This window comes from Pleurodeles waltl, chromosome 8, assembly GCF_031143425.1.
Source record: "Pleurodeles waltl isolate 20211129_DDA chromosome 8, aPleWal1.hap1.20221129, whole genome shotgun sequence".
Lineage (NCBI taxonomy): Eukaryota > Metazoa > Chordata > Amphibia > Caudata > Salamandridae > Pleurodeles > Pleurodeles waltl.
The window spans coordinates 538,710,347-538,732,899 of record NC_090447.1 but is presented as its reverse complement, the minus strand read 5'-3'; the positions used below and the strand labels follow the sequence as shown (position 1 = coordinate 538,732,899).

General features: G+C 40.0%; 1 protein-coding gene across 22 annotated transcripts in view; it reads right to left on the bottom strand.

Moving 5' to 3' along the window:
- Window positions 1-22,553, bottom strand: part of MBNL2 (muscleblind like splicing regulator 2) — a 563,412-nt gene that overhangs the window by 437,348 nt on the left and 103,511 nt on the right. For 12 of the 22 annotated variants that reach the window (XM_069204588.1, XM_069204582.1, XM_069204581.1 and 9 more), the window contains exon 1: window positions 13,997-14,133. The exons of 4 other annotated variants lie outside the window; for them this stretch is intronic. The gene's annotated coding sequence lies outside the window, so the exon portion shown is untranslated. Of the gene's footprint in view, window positions 1-13,996; window positions 14,151-22,553 lie in introns of those variants that run through there. 6 more of the 22 variants (XM_069204576.1, XM_069204569.1, XM_069204574.1 and 3 more) reach the window with 3 other exon arrangements.

Here is a 22,553-nt window from a genome sequence, read left to right as displayed (position 1 = left end):
TTATCAATAGGATGCAAAATAGAATAATACAATCTTCACTATCGCCTGGATGGCTATAAGTGTTGGAAGTAGGATTTTATTAAGCATGTAATCTGAATAATATTACGGTCTTTAATAAAAATATTTTATTGAGGGCATCTTCAAAATACCAAGGAAAGATACACCACCGAGATTGCGTTTTTTTGTCTTATTAAAATATCTAATCATTTTGTCAGATTTGTTAGAGTGTGATTTTATGGTACAATATTATTTTTAAAAACAAATCAAAACAACAGCCAGAGTCAACAAATATCAAATGTTTAGCAAAAAATAGAGGTGGTGGGGTGGGGCGTGTGTACAGATCCAGGCTACAGTCCATTGGACTTTGCCTCATAGTTATCAAGGCTCTGCAAACGTGCAATACAGAATTTTGCATCAACCTACCCCCAAAAAACAGACTTTGCATGCTCTGTTGTTTTTTTACATCAAAATTGGAAGACTCCACTATGGACGTCTAATCAGGACATTACCTAATGAATCTTACATTCATGCATTTAAATCATGGCGAAAGGGAAATTCAAATTAATATGTAATAAGCACAGCACTCCATGACTACTCAGTAGACATCTAGCCATGATGCATACTGTGACACAGTGTGTTAGAAATTGGGTCTTTAGTTGGCAGAGGTATGCACTCTGTCCAAGTAGGGACCACAATCCTAGTTAGGGTAAGTCAGATACACAACCTAAATTAACCAGTGCTCACCCTCTGGTAGCTTGGCATAGTGCAGTCAGGCTTCACTTAAGAGGCAATGTTTAAAGTATTTTTGCAACACGTAAATTACAGTAACTGTGGAATACACCATAAAAGAGCCCACGCCCGTTTAGAAAAATAGAATATCTATCTAAATAAAACAAGACCAAAACGACAAAAATCTAATAGGTAGTACTCAAGATACACATTTTTTAAGAATAAACTGTAATGTATTGCTTAAAAGTCAATAGAGCTAAAAGGTTACTGGAGGTCGCGCTAGCCCGGGGTACATCCAAGTTCAAGCCAACTGCGGAAAAGGATAGGCCAGCTACAGGACACGCACAAGGCCTGCTGAAAAAGTACCTTGGATCGACCGAGGGTCAGCTCCGATTCTTGCAGACTGGTAGATGTGTCATTGTCAAGCCTCACAGTCAGATCCCCCATCGTCGTCAAACCCCTTTCGATGAAGGCGCTGTGTCATCGCCAAGCCACAAATTGATGTCTCAGGATCTGTGCTGCATCATCATTGAGCTTCCCAGACGGGATCCATGTCATCGTCGAATCGTCACAGCTTCAGCAGACACAGGGTGAGTTCTGATCCACACCGGCCCCGATTGTTGAAGAAACACAACTGCAGAGTCCACTCTCAAGGCAAATAACTGGATTGGCACCTCTTGGCAGAGCATGACTCCCAGTCGACAAAGTCCAGCAACTGGAGCATAGTTGAAGGAGGCCATTGATGGCCCTGAACCTCCCAGAACAGAAGGCTAGCTAGCAAGACTTTGAAGAACTTGAGTTCAAGGATGTGGAAAGCAGGTCTAGTCCTTCTCACTCTCAGGCATTAAGCAGCAGGCCAACACAGCAGAGCAGGTAGCAAAGTGGCAGTCCCTCCTACAGAATAACAATCATTAGGCCAACATAGCAACGCAGTTACCAAAATGGCAGTCCCTCCTACAGCACAGCAGCTCTTCCGCCTGGCAAAAAATGTTCTTGGTTCCAGCAGAGTTCTGCTCTAGTGGGGTTTGTGGTCCAGAACTTAAACCCAGTCGAGCCTTTGAAGTGGGGTAAGACTTCAGAGAGACAACTCCAAATTTCTATCTTTTCCCAATAGGAAGTTACACCTAAAGGCTGCTTCAAGGTAACCTCAATGTTCACATATAGGAGAGCTAGGCCCTGCAGCAGTGAAAAACAAATGTAATAGTTTTTCAATACCAGGACATATTAAACTTAAACATACATGCCCAACTTTTTAAATACACTGCACCCTGCCCTTGGGGCTAACCACGGCCTATCTTAGGGGTGACATATATACTAAAAAGGAAGATTTAGGCATAGCAAGTGAGTGTACTCCTTAGGTCAAAATGGCAGTTTAAAAAAACTGCACACAGGCTCTACAGTGGCAGACCGGAGACATATTTAAAGGGCTACTGTAGTGGAAGGCACAATCAGTGCTGCAGGATCACTGGGAGTATTTAATTTACAGGTCCTGTGCGTATTTCATGCACTTTATTAGGGACTTACAAGTAAATTAAATATGCCAACTGTGGTTAAACCAATATCACCATGTTTGAAAGTACAGAGCACCTGCACTTAGAACTGGTTATCAGCGGTAAAGTGCACACAAATTTTAAAGCCAGCAAAAATGAAGTCAGAACAACTGGTCAGAGGACCAAAAAAAATAAAATAATAATAATAATAATAATCAGTGGAAACCATGCCAAGGATGTCAGGTCTAACACACTGCCTTTATTCAGAGGAGACACTCTCTCTTGCACTTGCCAAACATGGACTGCTAGAAGCTAGGTGAGACATTGTGACAAAGGATGCAAAAGATGAGTTCAGAATGAGAACAAAGTTCTATGTCAGAGACACATAGCAGGGAGATGAAAAAAAGAGTGATAACAAAAACAAAATCAGAGTGATAAAGAGTAAATCAGGGAGTAAAGTGTCAGCAGAGACAAAAACATTGACAAGGGATATTGCTAGGAAACCAGCAAGCAAACAAGGAAGGGGGATGGGATAGTACCACTGTGTAGCATCAGTGGTTAGGAAAGGGAGCAGAGAAGGTAGAACAGAGAAAAGAATAAAAAGAGCAGAGTGACTGCAGCACACCGGTGAAGGTTTGTGGGGGTGCCATCTGTCTCCAACCTTGCCTTCCACACTTGTAATGATGGGGTATCAGAAAAGATAATCAGTAGTTCTGATGCAGAAGATGCAAGTGTAAAAACAATATCAACATTAAAAACACTGTAAAAATGCTCCCTTTGCTACTGTTATACCGACAACAGGTAATGTGTGTGAGCGGCTTATGCATGTGGAGCTCAATGTCCCAATGTAAAACAACTGTTCAATATTTTTCACAGTACTCAATAGCGATCTTTAGAAAAGACCTCTCACTTTTGAAAGGTAAAGAAATAGCGGCACTGGAAAATAAGTTGATTTTTGTTCAGGGATCACACAGATTGAACAAATGGGGAAGATAAGAATTAATAAAACACTAGTCTCCAGGGCCCAAAGGTTAAATGTCCTACCTATATATTGTCAGGTGTTCAGCCGCTACCGGCACCTATTCAATGTTACAGTGAGCCCCTTTCAAAACCTATTTGTGCCCATTACCTTCTGCAGTCATGCACTACTCAGTAATATGGACATATACATCTCGGTGAGGAAGTCCTACATCTTTTTGGAATTTTGTTTAAGTCCTCCCTTCTACTTACGTGTTATCAACTATATTTTGGAATGTACAGATATTTTAGTTTGTTAGAGTTCCACTTAAATACTAATACACAACTGTCCTTTGTCAAGTTGTTTCTCATAGTAAAAAAACGGTAATTTTGCAGTTTAATATCAACTGTCTTAAAAAAAAAAAAAAAAAAAACACACAACAGGCATTTGCAATGCAATAGGTCTTGCATATTTCAAACAAGTTCATTGTCATCTTTTGACAACTGCGTAAACTAGCAAAAATAAAATATATATATTTTTTTTTTTAAAACACATGAGGAAACTGAGAAAAGATGACTTAGCAAAAATAAATAAAGTTAGCTTTAAAAATAAAAAACTTTGCAATTTTGTGTCTGCTGGGCATGTTTTGCTAGTCACAAGCCTTTTGTTTGCAGAACACTTGAAGTTAAAAACAACAAATAGTACCTCCATCACATTGGGTGTCGCAGACGAGCACTAATTAAGTTGCATCAATTAGTACTTGATCCCTGCTCCACACAGAGAAACGGAAGTGATGCTAGGCGTGCCTTGATGAATTACGAGGCAGTAAAGAAGAGTACCACGCAAACCAACAAATGGTGAGCAGCAGGCGGGCTCTAAGCCCTTTACTGAACACAACAGAGTCTCTCATACGAGACGCAGGCACTCATAGGCTCAACCCTAAATATATCCCCAAGTTGGAAGGGTGTGGCATTTCCTCATTTTGTAAGCAGTAACAGGTGGCTGGTACTGAAACAGTCACAAGTCATTATCTTGGTAAACATTAATTTCAACGGACTGAAATGTGCTTCTATGGGATTCTCATAAAGTTTACAAACTAAATCAGGTGACAGTATGCAACATGATCCAGCTTCTCACTGCATAGCATCTAGGGAGGGAAAGGCTTGTAATGTTCAGGAGCAAATGCAGTCACAAAACATTTTGGCCCTATTTTCAACCCACATTGTGTGACACACAGGAATGTATTGGTTTCCACTTGCTGCTATTAATAGTTTGTTTTAAAAGGACAGTAATCACCACCGTACCATAAATGCACTGGCACGTGAAATACATGCAAAACAGCCAAAGTGAACTGCCCCATGCTATTTGGCTTGCTTACGTATGCCAACTACCCTTACTGGGGTATAGGCAATCAACCAGGACTCTCCAGCCACCTGTGTGTTGGTCTTTTCTTTCAATCTGATTCCAGGTTTAACCTTTCCCCTTGCAGTAAGTCTCGAGACCAGTGTTTATTGACCTTCCTCACTTCCTTTTCCCCTTAAAGATTCTAGATAAGGGATTCCCTGGTGGTGTTTTATGCTGTCTTGCAGACGGTGTGACCTATCCAGTCCCAGAGTCTTTTCATGATTTCTTCATGAGCAGGAAGGTAGAAAGTCTGCTGCCACAGGTCGTTGTTGCTGATGTTTGCTCAGCGGATCTGGAGGATTTTCCAGAGACAAGTGCTGATGAAGGTCTTGACTTTGTTGGTGGTGGTAACTGTGTTCTTTAACTAAACGAATAGCAGCAACATCCTGATAACAACCGAAGAGACCAGTGGATGAAGAGGAAGGACAGAAAGCCAATGTATGTATGTAAATAAAATGTATATTTTTACTACGATATTCTTGCAAAACACAAAGCCAGTGAGACAACCAAAGATGTCTCGAAGCTGGACTTAAAAATGGGATAGGATTCTTTAATGGAGCATGCATAGATGCAGATGTGCTACAACGCAAATGTTTTCAAGTTCCACTACTTGGAAAATAAAACCCTACAAATTTTGAACTGTGGGTGTACATTTGTGCTTTCAGAAAATGGAGAATTATATCATTCACCTACCAATATTAGAAGCACATCAAAGCCAACACTTTGACTTAACTTTAAGTAAATACAGAATGATAACCAATTTTTCAGTGAAATGTCTTGGTATGTCTGCAAATCAACTAAAGGCTAATAGAATCGATCAGAGCCACTGCCATTTTTGCACTCTTATTGACGAGCAAATTAGGTAGCCAGAACTGGAGAACTGTGTTCTTGATGAGAAACAGACGGCAAAACCATTTGCACTGATCTTACTTAATGCTTGATAGGGGACGTTAGTTTCTTAAAGCAGATAAGGAACATGTGGCATGGGAAGGTAGAGATTTGCAACCACATGACAACATTTGGTCAAATGTTTAAATCAAAACAGAAAGCAGGGGTCCTGGGTGCAGGTTATGCAACATACTTACTAAACTACATCACCTCTGATACAACAAGGAATGTCCGTCTGTGGTATATACAGCCCTCTTTTCTGCAGTTAGTTTTGTCAATGTCATTTTCTTAAGGACCTGAGAAAGCTTCTAGACTTGGGCACAAAACTGTGATGCTTTGGGGAATCTACTTGATAACGTGCAACCATAATTGGCATTCATGATGAATGCCTATGACTCAAGCCTTATGTTAACCACAGCCGGCTTGTGTTTCTAGACGCACACAAAGAAACCGTAAAAGACTGAAGTGCTAGGGGCAAGAGATGTACATTAGAAAATTAAATACCAAAAGGATAGAATGATGATAACACAAAACCCTGCAAGGCAGAATACAAAACTAGGAGCTATATGGAGGGTCTGTGGCTGCACAAAATGTCAGAAAGAAAAGGCTTCAGAGATTAACAGCATGCCACCAAAGTTGAGCTGGTGGTAACAACCAAGGAAAACTAAACGGCATGGAACGCCAGAGATCCCTCAACAGGACCAAGGTTGCCACAGTATATCCTCTAGTTAACAAATACAGACACTGGATCAAACCATCCAGCAGACTAACAAAAGCTTGCCAGGAAGGAAACCAGCAAGTTGCTGGATTCCATCTGTATGTGAAACTGAGCTACAGCAAAGTTGTCCATGAACTTAGTGAGGAAATGGAGATCACAAATGTCAAGTTACTGTAGAAAGCGTATTTGACTACAACATTAAGTGAGGAAAGGGAACACTGATGTGTGCACAGTGATTCCCTTCCAAGGCATCACTGAAATGTTTATTGATAAACAAAATCTAATTGGTCTCTTGAAAATAAGAAATCTCCACTGGGACAGGAAACCCAAAGGAAGCATAATGTCATGAACAGATAAAAAGCAAGCAGAAATGTTTGCTACAAAGCTCTGCAAGTTCTCTCTTTGGAGAAGGGAGACTGTTAGTGCACAGTTGTGGTAAGCTAAAGAGTTTGTCTGCGAAGGAAGTGGTATTAGTCTGGAGGTTGGAGGGGGCAGGGCTTCTTTAATAACGGAGGAGTACTTTGGCGTTCTTAATCAAATGAAGAGCGTTGTGAACCTTTAGTCCCTGATATCTCCCCTGTATTAAAAAGGAACCCTGCTATTCTAAGAAAAACTGGGTCTCTCTCTTTAAAGGTTCTGTTGACCTCTTTGAATTAGGGGAGAGGGGCACCTGTTGTCTAGGGAGTGTATCAGTGGTCAGAACTGGGTAAAACTTTGTTCAGTAGTGAGACAACAGATGCCAGTTTGGGGCCTGGAACATACTCGATTCTGGAGAAAACAAAAATGCTGCAGTCTTGGGAGAACGGCTGGACTATCAGTAACAAGATCCAAACCACTTTTCTGATAATCTAGAAGGGTCACGTAGAAAATCAGATGAGGAGGAAACGTCCTTGTGTCAGCACGAGGCACTTCTGTAGCAAGGGTCGGCTAATGAATACTAGCAGTCCCTAGTCTCCAGGAGCTGCGGACAGGTGGTAAACGCTTCTGTTATCAGGATGCCAAACAATAGAAAAGTCTACCCACGTCTATAAGAAATACTTACTATATTCCTAGTCTATGCCGACTATCCCTTTCTCTCTGTTTGTCCAGCACTTGGAATGCCCTCCCAACTCATCCAGGCAAGTTATACATGGTCTGAATCTGATTAACATGAGTATCCAAAAAGAATAGACTTTGATGTAAATATGCATGCTGTAATTATAACAGATTTCTCAAAATTACGTATAAACAAATACAATGCACCCCCCCCCCCCCAAATCACAGATCTGTAAGCTTAGTTACTGAAGGAACATAACTTAGCTTTACAAAAGGATAGCATGTTGCCCAAAAGCGACAAAACGCCCCCATATCACAGCAAACAATTGTGCTCAGCTAAAAGTACTATGTTAGCGTGAAACATAGGTTTCAGACGTTTCACAATAGCCCTGTCACCCCGATGCGATTCTCGTTGCAGATATGACTATTGCCATGACTGCATCTGCTTCACAATGAAATCTCAGCTCTGCAGCGAGCAAAAACAATGTATTCCCAGATGAGAAAACGGAAAACAGCTCGCCTGTATTTCATCATAGTGGGAGAGGCATTCCACGGGCAGCACTGGTTCTTATGTTTAAATGGAGGCCCCTGGTTTGTGAGCGATCTGGTGGCAGGCTTCCTTTCCCACTAATATTCCACCACCATAGCGGGAAAGTGAGAATAAATGTTCCTGCAAAGTGCACAACATGGAACAAGGTCCTAGGAGGAAGAATGTCCTCAAGGTATGGGGTATAAAAAAAAAAAATAAATAAAAAAAAACACGTTGATTCTTAAACTTTAATGATTTCCTTACCAATGTATAATTAAATTCAAAGAAATGTGTGAAACTCTGTTTACAATTTGCCTGCGAGCTACGTAACATAATATCAACAATTCATCTCCGCAGACCACATTCCACACTTCAGATGTAAAATACACAGCTGCTATTGCACGTACTACCAAAGCCGAACAGTTTAACACGGGTTCAGCCTGCTGAAGACAGTGAGCATACAAAAGAGGAGGCTGGAGTACCCCGGCGAATCACAGAATGTCAACAGTTAAACCAGTAGTCCAAATTAGAATCCCTGTGAAATGCTACCGGCAGTTGTGGATAGTTTATACATCTTTCTTTTGGTGTGGACTAGCCTACTTCGTACCCGGACTCTAAAAAGCAAATAGTCTACCTCTTGCTAGGGGCAGCAATATATAATGTGACATTTAGACGGATAAACCTATTTTCACAGAAGGTGCTGTTTTCTAAATACATTAAAAGAAAAAATTTACCTTCATTTATGTTCCGAAAGCAAAATTCTTAGTAGTCGCCTTAAAATGAGGTACATGATAACACGGGCTGATTGGTGAGAGAAAATGCAAAGATTAAAGAAGGGTCAAGATTTTCAATATTTCACACTTACAAGAAAGAACAGACCACACAAATGTTCTGTGGCTCATACTCTGGGACCTTCACAAAAAGATAAAAGCACTCGGAGGATATTAAAAAAAAAAAAAAAAATCAGCATCATAAATATATAATAATGTGTAAACAAGTCGCAGGTTGTGCCTTGAAGGTCTCTTCAGGATGAAAGCAAAGCAGCCTCAGATCTCCCTTCTTAAAACTCATGGGGGAACACGGGCACTTTAGACTGTGTCAGGGTCAAAATTGTAGCCATCTGCCGCTACAAGAGGCTCTCTAAAACCTATATGATCAATTGGATGTACCTTTTATGGTCCATAAAAAAAATCTCAAAAACATGCATGGAAACCATGGCAACAGATGAGGTATTATGTTGTTTAAGATGTGTACAATATTGCAGCAATGTGAGTCACACACAGATTTATCATAAAACCTTGTAGTCAGAGAAGGGAAAAGACCTAAAAAAAGGATATTGCAGAAAGGGTAGTGTGCTTCCAGGGGCCTTTCGAATGAACAGTGGGACTACAACGAACAACAGACTGTGGGCCTTTCAGGAATATCACATCCTATCGAGAAAAAACATAATAACCCTATAGGCAGCACTCCTGCCTATCAGAAAATACCCAACATGTCTACAGGGCAGTACACCCAGGATATGACTGCTAGAAACACAACCCAACAGAAGTCTCTATTTTAACTTGCAAATGCACCTTGGTTGTGAGTCAACCTAATGCGTAAAGAAGTGATTTAGTTGGTATAGGGTAGATTATCGTATGCCACCTTTTTTGCTGATTTTCCCCAGCATCAACTATTCTGCAACCTGCGCTGCACCAACAACACACATGCCATAGGACTATCATTTCGCAAAATGTTGGGAACAGCTGTACTCATATTCCCCCCTCCCCCCCAAAAAAACTAAGCAAACAGTAAAACGGGGAGAAAATAAATGAACATAAATGTATGCAGTAAAAAAAAAAAAAAAAAAAGGGAAAGAAGCACAAAGGGGAAGAGAGAGAGAGAGAGAGAGAGAGAGAGAGAGAGAGAGAGACATCGCTGCGAAGCAAAGAGGTGTCCGTAGCATGTTGGTACACGTCCCATTGCAAAAGTCCACAAATCATAGATTGTGGAAGTCATAGACAGAGATAATTGGGCCCCTCCCCATTCATAACAGCGAGTTCCTGGCCACCTTAATTTGTGTATCAATGCTCAGTTTCCTGCACATACCAATACAATGAATGGAATAGAGACACCCGTATTATTTATTTCTGTATTTAAAAAAGGAAATTAAAATGTCAGAAGTGAAAATGCTGTAAAAATATTTTGGTAAATAATAGACATATCAAGGAAATGGATAAATATACTTTGCTTGTCACTGAGTGCCATTTTTAAGCAGTAATACCTACATTTACAAGAAGGGTTAGAATTATTATGTAGCCAATCCGTAAAGACAGTTGAAAAGTCCAATGTAAAAGTCAATTCTATGCTCAATAAACACTTTGCAAAAACACTGCAATTCTGGGTCGAGTGTGGGTAGGATCCATAATACCTTGAGTGGGTCACATTGCCCCTCGACAAAAAATTATAATAAAGGGCTCATTACACCCTGAACATATGGCATATGCAATGCCATTTGTCTTGTGCCTTTCTTTCTAAAATGGTATTTAACAAAAGCCAGGATGCAAGGGCATAAAATGTTTACAGCTAAGTGATATCACATTGAAGAAGCCTTCTGGCCAATATGAGAGTTGTTTCCATGTGTAAAGTAATTGTAACAAGTAATCTGTGAGGCAGTAAACCATGTTTTTCTGTTGACGGTTTCTCTTTCGTGACAATAAACTCAAAGTTGATCTTTGCACTGCAGGAATAAACGTAAGAATATGCGTTATTAGTGCAGTCGCTCTATATAGTGCGTTAACCCACATTTATTTTAATGCTATGGTATAACTTGTGTACATGTATAAACAGACACAGATACACTGCCTGCTCTCCTGTGGCTAACACATGGCACCAAGTAAAATAGATGAACGGACTCATGGTGAGTTTAGCAAACGTCAAGACGTTTCTAGATGCATCAAGTCTTACACCATGAGGGCCTTGTCGAAATGTATACGATAAGACAAGCAAGGGCTTCAACCTCAGAAACTAAACCAACGTGGAGTCTGGTTAGACTGCTGTATTGTGTCTGCACACATGCATGATGCGACATAGTCTACAAATACAGCAGTTTATGGAATGGAAGACCACAGATGCACATTTATTTAATGCAAGATATTACAAAAACAGAGTAGAATGGTTTAAGGGCAGTGTGGACTTAATGAGCGTTCTCAGTAAGTCACAAAAATGCTTAACAGGTTAAGAAATTCAAGTGTTGCATAACTTAGTAGAACTATGCTGCTAAGGGGTGTGGATTTGGGGTTTGGCTCACTTTCTGGAAATTGTATGTCTTTATTACATGAGAACGCCAAATAACCTCAATTCTGTGTGCAGAACACCAGTTATTTCAAACTTCAATTATACATTTCAAAAATCCGTATGGACAGGAACCAAAGCATATAGTGGAAATTCAAAGATGTGGTCTCTATTGCTTTGATGAGAAAACGATGGAAAGGAGTAATAACAGCAATATTAAAATAGCACTCACTAGCAGTTTTACTGTACTTGCTACAACTTCGTCTTGGTAAACCACTGTAAATAAAAGGCAATACCAAACATAATTTAGCAAAAATAGAAGAATGAATGGCCAAGCCTCCCAATTGTCAAATGAGGTTCAATTACGCACTGTACTCACCAGCAATTTCCTAACTTACTGATAAAACTCACAGGCAAACTTAGCACTTCAGCAGCACCCAAAGTAGTTGCACAACATTCAGACATAAGGCCAGCTCTCAGGCTTGTACCAACGTGTTTTTATTGGTAAGATTTCAGAAATGGTAGCCAGTAATTTTCAAACTGAACTACGGGAAGTTGTCAGCCGTACTTCAGAATAATTTAATAAGCAAAATCCTAATATTTACTTTTTTTTAAGTGGGAAGTAACAAAACAGATTTTTAATCCACCAAATATCTTTGTTACTTAGTACATGAAATTTCATTATTTCTTTAGTTAGGCATTTGCAGAATTTGGCACCAAGAAGCCAGAGGAACTGTGTGTGTGTGCCTTTATTAAAACCCAATGACATAACTTGTCAGAGTAAGTGGTCACAAATATTAAATTTAGGCAGAATTGTTAACATTTGGAAAAATGTGGTAGACTGGATATACAAATAGGAAAAACGATGTTTTTAAATGTTTAAGCTGATTTGAGAAGAATTTTGAAAAGAGGTTGCCACAAGTGGGTCAAGTAAGGCAATTCACATCATGGTAGAGCCAACACCATTACAAAGGTACATCCATCATTGGCCACCACGAGCAATGGGTGGCTAAGTTATTGCGAAGTTTCAGCAGATTAGAATCTAAAACCTACTATGCCAAACATGACCTTAAGACATAGGAGAGTTAACAGTCAGGGCTGGTGAACTGGACGCATGCTGACTAGACTCTTCAAATGCAACACCATCTAATAGGTGATCTTCAAGGAAATTGTCAAACATAATCATGCACTAAAACGGTGTGTGTCACGCATGCCTAACAGTTAAAATGAAATAATTTAATATATTATAAATGGATCTCCTGCAAAACATCCGTCTTTGTTGCTGTGTATCAAGACTCGGTAATCTTGTATGAAATTGGCCCTCAATAACATTGATTCAGGCAAAATCTATGGGCCGAGAACAATGTAGAAAGGAAACTTCAGGTTGGACAGCATTTCCATGACTTGAGAACCTCCTTTACAACTTGGGACATTTCTACAGCTGTTATACAAATTGGGGGGTGTTTTAATGCGCACAATGCCACTTGTGGTTAGCATGACACTAACTCTTACTCAAAAACACGCTGCTGAAAAAGGCGTCCAAGTAGGGCCTGAAGTCGTGCATTCAACAACTAAAAGAAAAATGTAATCCAGACCAATACAGAAACTAAAGAGGGAGTAGAATTAATGATATTGGCACACCCTTCTGATACAATTAGGGCCAAACAGTTTAAATGGTGTTTACTATTTATAGTGCTCACTACAAATGAATCATCTATTAGTTGTCAGGCAATTAATAGGTCATTCATTCTTTGACCTTGTCCCTGCGGATCGAACCTGTGACCTTCAGTCTACATCATACCTCGTTCATTGATGCATCTGTCCATGGCTCTATAACCAAAATGTAAAGTGGCGTGGGAGTACCTGGTGATCAAAATATAAGCTCATCCTCTATCACCTTTAATTAGTCTCAATGGCTCTGCAGCATTTATGAGCACCTGGGCGTCAACATTTTGTTAAATCACTTATTTGTTGGTAAGCAAATACTAAATAAGAGTTTAAAAAGGCATCATGCCATTTGGAATCTTCCCTCCAAAACACAAGCCACATGTTGAATTTCTACACCTATACCTATAGCCAGTCTGCAAGCGAAAAAGGGCTTCGCTCAATGAGGTGGGCGAAGTCTGAAGCCGGGGACTCAATTGTGCCAGAGCCCCCACCCTGCCAAAAAAAGCACAACGGCTTACAGTCTCGAAGTGGAAAAAAATGGACAGCCGGAAGGAGGGGGAGGAAATATGGCATTGCAATCACGCCTCTGCAATGTGACTGGGCTGAAAGTGCACATGTAAATGCGTCTTTTTAAGCAACATGTTTTTTTGGTCGAGGGGAGGAGCAGACCGAACGGCCCGCTCAGTTTTATGTGCAAAGTGCACTGAAAAAGACGACGAGACCGCAGCTAAATTATGTGCAGTTAAAAAAAGGAAAAGCATGACTCACACTGTCTGACAGACCTGAGCGAAAATATGGCGTGCGCTGTAAACGGAGGTTGCTGCTCCCAAGTTTTCTGGTATAATAATCTCGGTGAGGTATAAGTACAGACTATCCAAGGTTCTAGATGTTGGCAGAAAAAGAAAAAAAATACACGAGGGCGCCTTCTTTACTTTAGCAGACACCTGGGGTCAGAAAGAAAATCTGGGGCGACAGACGTCCCCCCTCCCGCGTCTGCAGGGTGCCAAAGCTCCGCACAGGAGAGGTAACCACAAACCTCCTCCTGTCAGGCGAATGTTGCTGCACATGCAACAAACACGCACAGCAATGCAGTCCGCCCTGGCCCACGCTCGCCGACAGTCTGACTGCACGGGTGATTTCTTATATTTAGCAGTCCGATTTCCCATCTGCTGGCGTGCAGCGTGTGCTGTGCCAGCTCAGAGGCCACTAACCTGATTGCTGCCAAGCACACAGCGCCCTGCCTCACTACAACGGGTAGCACGGGCGAAAAGAGGGGAGCAATAAACTATTAACGAAAGCCTTACCTTTCAGCGGGGAAGCGACACAGGGGAGCCACCTAGCCAGTGCCTGCTGCAGCGGGAGGGGGAAGGGAGGCGCAGCTGCCGCTGTGTCAGTGACCCAGGCGCAGGAGGAGAGGGAGGTGGCAGGCTGCAGGAGGAAGGATGGGCTGGGCACTCCTGGAAGAAAAGAAGCCCGGCCACCAATGAAAATAAGGCCTAGGACAGTCCTCGCAATAAAAGGAGGTGGATAGGATACAAATTCTAGCTAGCACAATTAAATTTCAAACTATCAAGTTAAGATTTTTGAATTCTATTAAAGACAAGGAAGCAAGGATTATGACTTGTTTTCCTGCACTGTGAATTCACAGCAGCCAGTAAAAATAGTGTGTAACAAAAACACATCTCCTATGATAACACATTTCATGTCATAATCCAATCCACCAATCACCATAGTACCATCTAAATGGGACAGACATCATCTAGCATACATTCCAACATTTTCAACCTGGTACATGCATTCCAGCATTTTAGAAGAGGAAAGCTGAGATTTAAAAAAATAGTCTAGAGAATGTTCCACCCCCCACTGACGTCTATCATTAAACAGAGTCAATGTCAGACAGGAAACGGCCACAATAAAGCCATTTTCGGTTTAAAATATTGTGAGTCTCACACCTGAATCGGGTCTATTGGCAAATATACTGGTAAGAGGGGCATTTGGAAAAAAAAATCAAGGGGAATCATTTTCTCATTGACTTACATTGAAGAGGAGGATATTTTAGGTGTGCACAACTTATATAGATTTGAAATACAATGGTTTGCATGGTTTGCTCCCTGCCACATTCCATTGCTCGCCACAAGCGCATCTGCTGATCATCAAAGTCACACCATCCTGTTTGTACTGAGAGTGTCGGTTACTCATGTCTAGGCTAAGCACTAACTTCCCCTGAGGCCATATATGCTCAACTGAGTAAAAAGGTCAGTAGGTTATTTCATGGACCTGTTTGTGTTTTTTTTTAAAGTACAGCCCCCACCCCGTGACTATCACATGTACTGAAACTCCGGTTTCAGCACATTTTACTGGTGTGTCTATTTCTGTCTCATGTATATTTTTTGTACAAGATAGAGTATCTTCACAAGATGAGGTTACTGTAGACATTTCTATTTCCACATTTACCCCTCGTGTTCATTTATCATCACTTATTTGATGCTAGTGATCTGGTGGCTGTCCCAAGTTGTCCATTAGCCTAATTTTTGTTCTAACCAAATGAATTCCTACTCTGCCCATGTTTGCCATCTCTCTCCGGCAGCATTGTAGTATTATTTGGAAACAACAACAACATAGCAGTAGTACTATTATGATGGCCAGGAGGGCTTTATATAACCCTGACATTCAGGATGGTAACCATGAGAACTGTTAGAGAGCAAACATTATTCATAAAAATATATCATTAAAATATAATATGAAATAATGTATGTTTAAAGGTCTACCTGAAAACCATGCACTTTGAAGTGTGCCTACTCTGGTATCTCTGACAGAGCAGTATTATAAATTACCCTCTGGGACAGTAGGCGAGAGACAGAATTGGACCTCGAAGAAGGTTGTTACCTTCTCGGATACTTCTGAATCAGAGGGAGAGGGTAGTTCTCATAGTTTTGACACATTTGGTAATAGACACAATCAGGCAGATTATTTTCAGGCCAACCCTCGTTTTTTAGGTATTCGAAGACACAATTACAGACCCAGATTTCAGCAAAATTGTGGGTCCAGACCTCTGAACCCAGATCAAACATCACATCTATTGCAAACAAGACGCAACCAGTACTGGAGGGATTGAACAGTATCCCTATCTTCAATCTAAGTACTAGTGCGTTAGACAAGAGCTCAGAGCGTCTGCTGGGTCGGGGTCTATCATTTGTGCCGAATACGGGCAAGTTTGAACTGATAAAAAACTTACAAGCCTTCTTTAGACGCATTAGGCTTAAAAAATATTTTTTTCCTTCTCCACCTGCGCTTGTCCCCAATAGATCAGGTCTGAAGCCTCCGTCATCATTTACCCCAAATCTGGAAGCGGTTGGGCCGGAAGTGGCCATTTTTGAGAAAACGGTTGTACAGAAATTTGAGGATATGCTCAGACACATACCTCAATCAAAATATAATCTTGACAAAGAGGAGAACAATTCTTTACGCAATTTAAGGGAGAACAACAAGATGATAGTGAAATCTTGCGACAAAGGGGGAGGTATTGCTATATTAGATACTTCAATATACACAGAGAAAATGCTCAATATGCTCCGATGTTCAGAATTCTATAGAGAGATACCTGTGAACCCTTTGAACATGATAAAGAAATGCATTAGGGCCTTGAATATGACTGCTTTGGATGCAGGCCTTATTTGCCAGAAGGAGTATGAGTTCTTGACACCTGATTTTACTAGAGTTCCGATTATATATGGACTTCCTAAAGTCCATAAAGATGTGAGGGAATCCACCATTCCGCCCATTGTTTCTATGATTGGCTCGGCCATTGAACCACTGTCCAAGTGTGTTGACATGTTCTTGAAACCTTTAGTTTCACAGCTCCCTTCGTATATCTGTGATACAGGTCATTTTATCTCAAAACCTGAAGGTTTGCAATATAACCAAGAACAAGAAATATTAGTTACTATGGACTTGAAGGCGTTATATACGAACATACCACAGCAACAGGCACTTGACTGTGTGGCATCTTATCTGGTAAGCATGGGCAAGGATCCTCTTCATGAATTCATTTTGAATTGTCTTGAGATCGTCTTCTTGTTTCATAATTACTTTGATTTTGATGGGACTATTTACCAACAAATTAAGGGTGTAAGCATGGGAGCTGCCTGTGCCCCCAGTGTAGCCAATTTGTACATAGGAGCATTCAAGGAGAAACATATTTACAATGAAGTAGCTTCTTTTTTTGAGAATGTACATCTATGGTGTAGAAACATAGATGATGTGTTTTTCATTTGGAAAGGTGAGGAACATGCGTTACACAAATTCTTCTTATGGTTAAATCTGTGTGACAGCAATTTGAAATTCACTATTAAACAAGACCATAATCAGGTGGAGTTTTTAGATGTCTATATTAAGCATCTGGATGGACACCTTGCCATGTCGCTTTTTACAAAACCAACGGCTAGGAACACTCTCTTACATTTTGATAGTTTCCATCCCAGGAGTTAGAGACAGGCGATTCCCTTCTCACAGTTTCTATGTTTGCGAAGAAACTGTACAGAAAGGAAAGATTTTTTGAAACATGCTGAGGTTCTCTAGTTGAAACTTGAACAAAGAGGTTACCCCAGGAAGGTGATCAGAGATTCACTTAAGCGAGCAAAATATTACAACCGTGATTCGCTTTTTCAAGCGAAGGAAAAAAGCAGCAGCAATAGATTAGTATGTGTAGTGCATCATTCTACTTTGAATAACCGGATTAGAAAGATCATTAATTCCGAGTGGCATATCTTGAACATTATTACAGACGGAGTTGGGCTTGAGAAACCATTATTTGCATTCAAAAGGAACAAAAATGTGCGGAACATTTTGGTGAAATCGTCTATGAGACAGTCTCTTGATCTTGTTCAAAGATCTATTACAGGTTTGGACCCGGTGAAGGGTAAGTTTAAATGCGGTAATTGTCATGCCTGTGAAACGGCGTTGGTCACTAGTGACATTACACATAATGGGAGGAAGGTTTCCCTCACAACAATGATGAATTGCAGGTCTAAAACTGTGATTTATCTCATTTTATCTCCATGCAATCAGGGATATGTTGGTGAGACTTCTAGGGAGTTCAGAGTTCAATTGTCTGAACATAAGTCCTCTATTAGAACTTGGAAACCCAATGCTCCCTTAGTGGCCCATTGGGTGGCCCACAATCATGATGAAAATCAGATGAGATGGGTCATACTGGAAAAAGTGAGTGTGAATGACAACAGGAGTTTAGAACATTCTAGGAGAAAGAAGGAAGTCTTTTGGATTTTCTTTTTAGAGACTTACAAGAGAGGCCTGAATGAGGACATTCATTGGTGTAATGCCTTGTGAGCTCCACTTGGGAAGTCTCTGATGTTTCGACCTATTTGATCAGTTTGCGTGAGTGCAGTATTCAGCTAGGGATTTCTCTTTATGATTGCCTATCTGAACCTTTTGAGTGCCGTACCTATGCATGTACGACCTACAATGCACAGTGATCAAAGGGAGGACATGGTTATTCTGTGTACAGAATTTGAATACTCCGAGTGGGTGACCGGTTCCTTTGTTCCTGTTGCCTCTTTTGAGTAATTGCATATAAATTTTTTACATCAAAATGGAAAGTATTACCCGCTGCTATGGCTAGGATAAGTAATGGTCAAATCCTTTTTTTCATTTTACCCATTTACTTTATAGAGCAGTTGTGTGTGCTACTTGCAGTGCATCGTAGTGTATAAGTTTTCCCCTTTGCTAAGATGGCCACCAGTTAGATGAGATACGAGGACGTGATGTTTACATCCTGTTTCTATGTCGACCGGATTTTTTCCAGCTGCGGTCAATCGGCGCGTTTAAAGCATTGAGGAATTCGGCCGGTCTATTTAATTGTTGACAGACTGTATTTGCTGAACCCCCACCACCAAAATGAGCAGGTATGAGACAGTGTGTTGAAATAGAATAGGAGAAAGGGCGATATCATTTTTAAAAGGCCTTGTTATACTGCACAATTCTGGTTAACTACAGCGTTTTTTGGCTTTGTTCGTGTTATTCTCTTCGCGAACAGTTGTAGCCCCTTTAGATGTAATAGTGGAAAACTCGATAGATGAGAAGTGTGAAGCGTGAACTGTTTGGGTAAGTAGTTGCTTTTTGTTTTATGTGTGTGGATTTTTTAGGCTTCTCTTCTTTGGGGTCTTAAACACTCTGTGTAGACACTTGGGTGTTGCGGTGACCTGCATGTATTTATTGCATGGGCCCACACTCTCACTGTTTCCAATCGGTGGTGTGGTTGAACAGACGCATTGTATATGTTTGGGTACTTTTTTGTGGCATTTGATATAGGATTATTGTTTATATTATTTTAGCAAGATATTCTATGTGAAGAGAATATTGTGTGCACCACCACGTTTGGATTGCCCTGATGAAGGTGGTTGTGAATAAGGGGTACTGACCCTGAGGTAAAAATCCACAGAAAAGCGCGTCGGCTATTTCAAAAGCGCAATTTTGAAGTAATACGAGAAATGGACTATACTCCTAAAATGGACTGGATGGAGTAACATCAGTGAGCACGTCGAGTGACGTTACCAGTATTAATCTTTGCAACGTTCTCGTAGATAAGGCATTTTCGGATTTTTTGTGTAATCATTTGAAAACAAATTTGACTATATTTAACTGTCAGTTGAATGCATATATGGACAATATTGGTGTTTTGAGTGTTAATTGTTTTTATGTTGAATGTTTTATATGTTTGTAGATATGTGGTGTTGTGTATAATGAATTGTCTCATTGTTTTTCTTTGTTTGTAATTTTGTATCGGTTTTGGGGAAGGGGGGTTTTGTTGATCAATGATGAAAAGTACAGATTTACTTTTCTTGAATTATTTTGTTATGGTGAATAAATAATTGATGATTATCAAAGAAAGTTTTGTTTCAGTGTCTGTCCATTTTGGACTGAACTAACTGTATAAAAACCTTGGGAGAGTGATCTTTTACCTTCTTGGTGTACTCTGGTGTCAGCCACAATGAAGTTCAACATAAAATTTAATAATGACTAATGAAAATATATATTTTTTAATCATGTTTAAATATACTAACAACATGATTATTAACATATAAAAAGGCTAATGGTTTAAATTTAAATGAAATGTTTTATTCTTTATGTTTTAGCATTAGTTAAAAGGCCTCACGTTTTAGTAGCTTTCCAGAGGCACAATGTTTAAAAGAATGTTGACTTTGCAAAATAATGTTTCTTCAAATATCCTGTGTGACTTGCACAGTGGAAATTCCTGTCCTCCTTCTACTGCTAGTGTTGTACATTTCCTTGTGAGAAAAAGTGCTAATTCTAATAATGAGCCTCGGTGCTCAATTTATTGTTTTCATGTTGCATATTTTGTTCTTGCTTGAGTTTTAGTTTTTGGCAGGAAGCACATATTATGTTTCTATATTGCTTAAATGTATTTTAAGCATGGAAGCTGGTGTCCGGAAAAGAGAGAGGAGTGACAGCGTCAACCAACAATGGCTGCAGAAAATGTGAAGAGATACATTTGAAGCTCAGATGATGTTTTATTGGCTTCAAACTAAACCTCCTCATGATCATGTCAAATAGAGGCTTAGTTTGCAACTTTTGGGACTTTAATATAGCAAAGTTGTAGGTGATGTAAGTTAGTCCTCTTTCAGTTTTGTGCTGAGTTAGATTTGTTTCTGTCTTTGTCTCTGACTCTAACAGTTCAGTTATATTAGGCACAAGTTTACTGAACTGTTTCCCCTTCGTATCCTGATGCTGTTCCCTGAAGATCTGATGCTCCTGCACTCTGCTGAAGAATATTGTACTAATTGCTGATCCATTTAGGAGAGGTATACCCAATGTGCATTTGTATTTCTTGCAGGGTTTTCTCCCTTTAGAAATCCAACCGCTTATTTTGGTTAGCGCTATAGTTAGATGTTTTCCAAATTAATTTGGGTCTTATTTTAATTTTTGCATGTAGCTCACATATGATTTTTGAATTAGAGTGTTGGTTAGGGACACCTGACCTAATATCTGATTTTGAATGTAAATTAACTATTTGTGATTCACTCAGCTGCATAAACTAAATGTATGCCATTTTTATTTTCCACTGGATTCTGATGTTATTCTGCATTATTCTTTTGGAGTGTCTAGTGTTAAAAGCTTTAGCTAGATTGAGATTTGTCTGGTGTTTTGGACAGTCTGTGATGTTTCTGTATTTCTATAATTTGGTCTTGCACATGATTTACGTGATCTTAGCATTGTTAAACTAAAGGGCAATATATGTTTAAACTTTACTAAACTGATGTGGTGATTCATGGCTACATAGGTCTTTATGTGTGTTTAAATTACTGACTCCAATTAATTATGTTGATTATTGAATGTTATATTTGATGTTGAGTGGTTCATAATGTCTGACTGGATGATGTCACACTCCTATCTCACGCTCAAAACCAATCCGTAGGTTTAGTTTGTTTCATTGCTGTGTTTTCTCTCAGAATGTGCAAAGCTAGCATTACTTTAGAAGGGGCGCAGTAGTCTTCATCATTTCCTAGAATGTACCTACAGAAGGAGGAGCCAATCTTGTCACTCTCTCCTCCTTCCATGGCTGTTAGTAAGTCCAGTACAACACGATGCTGCATCACCATTATTCTCATTGCCCTTGATTCTTCTCTGATAGCATTAAAACCATCATCTGTGCTATTCACTAATAACATAAGTTCATATCTCTTTTGCTGCAGCCATCTGGCATTAGCAACTGCTTGGAACACTGAGGGACAAACTCGCATCTCAAACCTCACTTTTGGAGAATAGTAGAAACTCTTCTGGCACACTTTTCACATCCAGGGCAAATTGATGACAGATGCTCCTCTTCCACCTGTGTTTTAGGACATACTTACGCTTTTGTGCATGTGCATAGATGTCTTCCATTGTGACATATTCATGTAATGGTACCACTAGCATTTGGGACATTAGCATAGCAGGGAAACAAACACCCTGCCGACTTTTGGGTAGTTGATAATGTGCTTGTGTACCACATGCCCAGTACATGTCCATTAATGCTGCTGTTCCTTCTTGTAGGCTTTGACGATCTAATGTAATTTGACACTTTTTGTTCCTACCTACCGGCTGTGTCCCATTGCCTCAAAAACATATAGTATAATTCAATGCTGGAAAAAATATGTGTTGGTGCTGGTATTGGGTCAAAATATGTTATACTTGTTATTTCTTTGTCCCATATGGGACTGCGTCCTGTTTTTGTTTCCTTATAATTGGTAACATTAGAAGTTACTTCCTTTAACACTTTGGAGGGGCAAATAGATCTAGTATTAAAAGCGACTGCTTATTCTTGTATGCTGCTCCTTTAAAGGTAAGTGTAGGTCATTTGTCGCATTCTTTCAGTGTGCTATTCACATCTATTTTACTCCCATTGGTACAGTGTTGCTCTGGTCTTCTTCCTAATACTGCTGTGGTATTCATCTTTACTGCCCTGAAATAATATTTAGACTACTGTTTTCGGCACCCAAAGGAGCAGGGAAATAATGCTAACAGAGAGGTGGGGTCTGTTCTCTACTTCACTCTCTTTATTTCAGTACTATCTGCTGCATGTTACATTAATGAGCAAACAAAACATTACTTATTAGAGTGTTCCCACAGTAGTTTGTAAACTTTTATACCAAATGGTCCTCATCTATAATGGGTGTGACGAGTGGTTAATAAGTTCTATTTTTTCCTTAGGTGATCAGGCAGATATATGCCTATTATCCCTAGGTGCTTATGGAGTTACAATTGCATTGTTACATTATCCTTATCTCATAAGGAGGGGATCAGCAGCTCTTTGTTACTACCTGGCAGACCCTTGTCTCATAAGTG